This window comes from Mastomys coucha, unplaced genomic scaffold, assembly GCF_008632895.1.
Source record: "Mastomys coucha isolate ucsf_1 unplaced genomic scaffold, UCSF_Mcou_1 pScaffold3, whole genome shotgun sequence".
Taxonomy (NCBI): domain Eukaryota; kingdom Metazoa; phylum Chordata; class Mammalia; order Rodentia; family Muridae; genus Mastomys; species Mastomys coucha.
Window position 1 is genome coordinate 8,844,324 of NW_022196909.1, and position 6,029 is coordinate 8,850,352.

Here is a 6,029-nt window from a genome sequence, read left to right on the forward strand (position 1 = left end):
CTGTGACTCAAGGGTGTGAGCCTACTCCATCAGTTTACACTGTGACTCAGAGGTGTGAGCCTACTCCAGTTTACACTGTGACTCAGAGGTGTGAGCCTACTCCATCAGTTTACACTGTGACTCAGGTGTGAGCCTACTCCACCAGTTTACACTGTGACTCAGAGGTGTGAGCCTATTCCATCAGTTTACACTGTGACTCAGAGGTGTGAGCCTACTCCATCAGTTTACACTGTGACTCAAGGGTGTGAGCCTACTCCAGTTTACACTATGACTCAGAGGTGTGAGCCTACTCCATCAGTTTACACTGTGACTCAGAGGTGTGAGCCTACGCCATCAGTTACTGATCTCTCTTGTAAGCTTCAGGTTCTTAGAGTTCATAAACTTTAACTCCTGTCCCTAGTCTATCTATGTCTCAGCAGATTTCCACTTGGCTGACAGACTCCATCCAGGAATCAGCTGAAGACTGCAAACTGCTCCAACAGTGATCTCTGCACCATGCCAGCGCCAGGTAGTCCTATGAAACCAGAGTGCCCTGGACTTGCCGGAAGCTGAGGTGAGCTGGTGCAGCTGATCTGACTGCTCCTGGTCTCTGTGGCTGGGTCAGCTAGCCAGATGCTTCTGATGAATGCCTCCGGGCCTTTGACTGACATTCCAGCTTTCCTAGGTCCTGATGATGTCGTGGTAACTTCAGCTAAGAAACAGTAACAGAAGAGACCACATTGCCCCTTATCCTCAACAAAGGTTGCAGCGTTCGGTCCAGAGAAGCTCCCAGGCAAAGGGGACAAAATGGCTATGTACAATCCTATTGTCATACAGGACATAGACTGACTCACTATCAAAAAGGTACCTGTCAAAACTAAATACTTGGACGACCAAGAGAGAAGCAATTTGTACCAGTCCCTGTTCAACTGACCCCTCCGGCTAGCTACATTTGACGGCCTCTGCACATCCCCCATCCTCCTCCTAATGTCCGTCACGATGAGCCATGAATCTTCTCATGCATGACAAATTTTGTTTTCCATCGGACAGAAAATGCTAAAAATGTTCACTCTTCATTGGCATTATCAGCCCCTTCAGCAACTAGAAATGTAAACTGCCCATCAAGGATTTGGCGGGACCCATAAGACAAGAGGAGTGAGGACACATAAGACAACACATAAAACAAGAGGAGTGAGAAGCCAGCTGGACTTCACTTTGTGGTCAAGAGCCATTTTGATATGCTAGTTCAGCTAGATTTCTGTTTGCTATAAAACTTAAGTTTCAGGCTGGCCAGATGGCTCAGCAGGTAAGAGCACTGACTGCTCTTCTGAAGGTCCTGAGTTCGGATCCCAGCAACCACATGGTGGCTCACAACCATCCATAATGAGATCTGACGTCCTCTTCTGGTGTGTCTGAAGACAGCTACAGTGAATTACAATGGAGCAAGCGGGGCTGGCAGAGGTCCCGAGTTCAATTCCCAGCAGCCACACACATGATGGCTCACGGCCACCTGTACAGCTACAGTGTACTCATACACATAAAATAAATAAAAATAAATCTTAAAACTTAAGTTTCGGGCTGGTGAGATGGCTCAGCGGGTAAGAGCACTGACTGCTTTACCGAAGGTCCTGAGTTCAAATCCCAGCAACCACATGGTGGTTCACAACCATCCGTAGTGAGGTCTGGCACCCTCTTCTGGTGCATCTGAAAACAGCTACAGTGTACTTACATATAATAAATAAATAAATCTTTAAAAAAAAAAACAAAAACCAAAAAACTTAAGTTTCTATTTCTAGGAATTGGGCTGTATCACATCCCTGTAACCACAGAATGTACTGGAACAAATGTTCCAAGGAAAATGTCCTGGTCTTGCTTCTGTAACGATGCTTGTCTGCAAAGTCCCCCACCCTATGGCTTTGCCCTATAGAAGAGCTTGAGAAATTGGCTGAGGGCTGACCTCATGAAGTCCACTTAAGGGAAAGACAGTGCTCCTCCTGCTTTGCTGTGTGCAGAGGAAAGCTTGCTTTGATTTGGCCATAGTTTGTGGCTGGTAATCTTTCTCCTCTGTTGGTGAACTTAACATATGCATACATAAAAGTAAAAATAAATCTTTAAAAATATGGTGGTGAAGTTACATTATAGCTCTGTTTTGGGTTAAGTCATTTAAGTATATATTTCTTTGTGTGTCTCTGTGTGTGCCTGAGTGTAGGTGCACCACATGAATATAGGAACAGTGAAGGCCATACAAAGGAACTGGATCCCTTAGAGCTGAACAGGCTGTTGTGAGCCATCTGGTGTGGGTGCTAGGAACTGAGCCCAGGTCCTTTGCAAGAGCAACAAGTGTTCTTAACCCCCAGCCACCTCTTAAACCCATGTGGTTAAGTCTTATTTAAATATGATTTTTTTCTTTTAGGTTCTAGTTTGGTAAGAGTACTTTTCTAACTTCATATTCATTTAGAAAGCAGTTTGGTATAGCTTTCTAATGGTCAGTAATGTGTGTATGTGTATATAAAGTAACACACACATATATTTACTGACCATTAAAAATATGTCAAACTGCTATCTATCTATCTATCTATTTACCTATCTATCTCTATATGTATATATCTATCTATGTAATTTTAAAAATACTAAGTATGATAGATATATTGCAATCTCAGCACTTTGGAAGCTGAGGCAGGGGGATGAAAAAGTCCAAGGCCAGCCTCAGCTACATAATGAGTCCAAGGTTAGCTTGTACTACATAATGAGGCCTTGTCACAACCAATCAACCAACCAACCAAACAAACAAAAAGAATATAGAAAGTTCTGACTCTTCAATAGACAAATAAAAGAAAACAATTGTCTTCTTTTTAAAATGCATTTTGAGTCTTTAAATGTTCAGTCTGACTTTTGTTTTGCTACACAAAGAGTAAGAGGAGTAGCGAGATGACTCAGCTGGTGACGGTGGCCGATTCCTGGACCCCACAGGGTAGAAGGAGACGGTGATTCCTGAAAGCAGAGGCACCCATGCACGCACATACATATGCACACTCGTACACTAATAAATGTAATCTAAAAATGTGAAGACTTCTAGGAGGTGGAGCCTGACAGTGAACTCCTTTAGTCTGGGCAGAAGCTGGTGGATCTCTGCTGAGTTCCAGGTCAGCGCAGGATTCAGAGTGAGACTTTTCTTACAAACAAACAAACAAACAAACAAACCAAACCAAACCCTGCAGAGTCTAAGAAATGACTCCGTGGTTGAGAGCAAACTGCACCACTTCCAGCTCCAGGGGTTCTTATGTTCTCTTCTACCTCCATGACCACCAGCATCCACACATATATCAGCAACACACAAGAAAACATATGCAACCCTTGAGAAAGAAGATGGAGTGCTTAACTCTTTTTCTCTTTCACAAAATCCTGTTAATTTCCCATGTAAATCAATACAGAAAAAAAAATGAAAAGTACAATTCAGGGACTGTGATCTCAAACTGAATTCTCTGAATGCCAGTGGATCTCATTTTAAAGACCTGTAGTGTTGTGCTGCTCTGTCGTTTTTCGGGGCTCCAGAAGGAAATCTGATTTCAGAGAGGTGGAGAACCACTCACTGTACATAACTTGGCTAAACATGGGGCCAAGACCCTCCTGTTCTACTCTTGGCTTCTGCGTACTTCCCTTGCTTCTCTCACACACACCACAAGCTCCCGAGAAGTTCATGACCTCCCCCTCCTGAGCTTTCCCCTTTTCTCTGATTTGGCTTTATAGAAAATACCTCCAGGGGAGCAAGCTAAAACAACACATTTGATACCCCTGTGGTGGTCACTCCCTCTTGCTCTTTGATTCGAATTTATCCTTTAAATTCCATCTTTCAGCCACTCTAGAAATAATCCTACCCAATTCAGTTTATGTCGAAGTCCTGGTGCTGGATAAAGTCCTCTCATATGCTTAGTGAAGAAATATCATTTGTTCCCTAAGACACAGGCAGGCAGTGTGCCAGGTCTTGGGGCTGCAGCGGTGAGCCCCACAGAAGTGGGGTCACCTGATCTCACAGACCTTTGATCTAGTGATTATGACACTAGGGGTGTGCTGGAGCCCAGCTAAGCACCCAAGTAGGAGCCAGGCTGGAAATCAAGGATTACCAATTATAATCAATCAGCATAGAACTTGGTCACATGTAGGCAATAAAATGTTATTTTTTTAAAAAAAAATAGAATTGCATATTCCTTTAAATGGGATGGTTATTGTTTCTTTGTCTGTTTTAATAAAAGATCCCATTTGTGCATGAAAAGCTGGGTTGGTTACAAAAGTGCACAACTTTCCCTCTAGCTCAACCAGTCTTGCAGATAGCGTGCCCTAGTTCCCTTGGCTGCGTAGTGCAATCGCTATTAGAATCGCTGGTAGCACTCACAATGTTCCAGAGGCTAAGAAAATGGAAGCATTCCTCTGGAGACGAACAGGAGTTTCTTATAAACAGCTGGGCATAGCCTCTCTTGAATTGAGGGCTGGTATCTTTTTACACTGTTCCTTTGCGTGGCTATGATGGTCACTCCGCAGAAGTAAGACTCAGAGCTCAGAAGAGGATCGGACTGACAGCCCCTCTCCCTCTGTCCTGTGACAATCCAATTCTGCTCATTCCAGTTTCCTCCTCCCCCACCCTCTCTGGTCCTGCCATGACCTGACAGCTTATTGGAGACTTTAACCACGCCCGGCGTCAGGGCTTAGGCGGCAGGCTGTGCAGGGGGAGGGTTGGAGGAAGACGAAGGTTTCTCTGGGTCAAGGTGTAGTCAGAAACCGCTGAGGGGAAATCTGGCACCAACCCTTGGCTCCTCAACTCCAAAACAGCATTCACAGTCAACCACCACCACAAGGCAAGAAGGAAAAGGAGGCGGGAGGGGGAGAGGAGGTGGTGGCAGCGCTGGAGATTTTCTCCCAAGTATGTGCCAATCTCCTTAGAAATGTTGTAACTAAGCCCCAATTAGCCTCATCTAGAGGCCATGGAAAGCCCCCAGTTCTGTAAGGATGGCCAAAGGCCTGGCCATCCACGAATCTAGTTTTACCCTTGTTGATTCTTGACAGTTTTTTTTTTAATCTTGATAGAATTTAACAGCATAAGTCAAACTAAATTCCCAGCTTTCACCTCATTAAACAGATACCAATGACCCATGAGGCTGCTAACACTGCCATGCTTGTGTGTCTTAAGCAGGTTTGCCTCCCTCTCCTGACAGGTTTGACCTCTAATGTATACACTTCTCTGTCTACCAATCTAGCATATATCTACTAGTTTATGTTTCTCTTTCTACCACCAACATCCTTCAAAGCTACTCCATGGCTCATTTGCAGGCCTCTCAAGAGCTTGCTCAGCCTCTCTACTGCCCCCTGTGAGATCTAGGTTTTGAACTCAGGTGGTCAGGTTTGCCCAGCAAGTACTGTTCCCTGTTGAGTCCTCTCTTCAGGCCATGTACTCTCTTGGACTTCAAGGCCACTATGTCAGGGGAGGACGGGCAGCCACCTTCATATTTGGATAAGCCCAGGGCTAACCCTGCATTGTTTGGATGACCCAACATTTTGCTTCTTTCTCTTATCTATTTCTGTTTTTCTTCAGTCTGGCATCCAGCAACGCGTCTGGCAACAGCTACACACAGAAACGATCAAGTACTCAGGAAAGCTAGCTGAGCTATGAAAGAGCTTCACCCGAGGGCAGGCTGTGCAACAGCTACACACAGAAACGATCAAGCGCTCAGGAAAGCTAGCTGAGCTATGAAAGAGCTTCACCGGAGGGCAGGCTTCCCCAAGCAATGTTGAACTTGCCGGAATCTTCGCTTGTCCCCGTTCTGTGTCTTCTTGCTGCCCTCGGCTTTTATGGTTTCCTCTCCGTCCTTTCTTTTCTCTAGATTCACTTTTAGAATGAGAAGCGTTCCGAGAAATTCAAGTTCCCAAACTACCACTTCCCAAAAGGGAAACTGAGACTCCGAGGTGTGAAATGACTTGTCCCTATCAATGGGGGCCTAGTCTTTGGGCTCCTACCTGAAGACGTGTGGGGTATGCAGTGCTGCCCTGCGTCTCTCTCT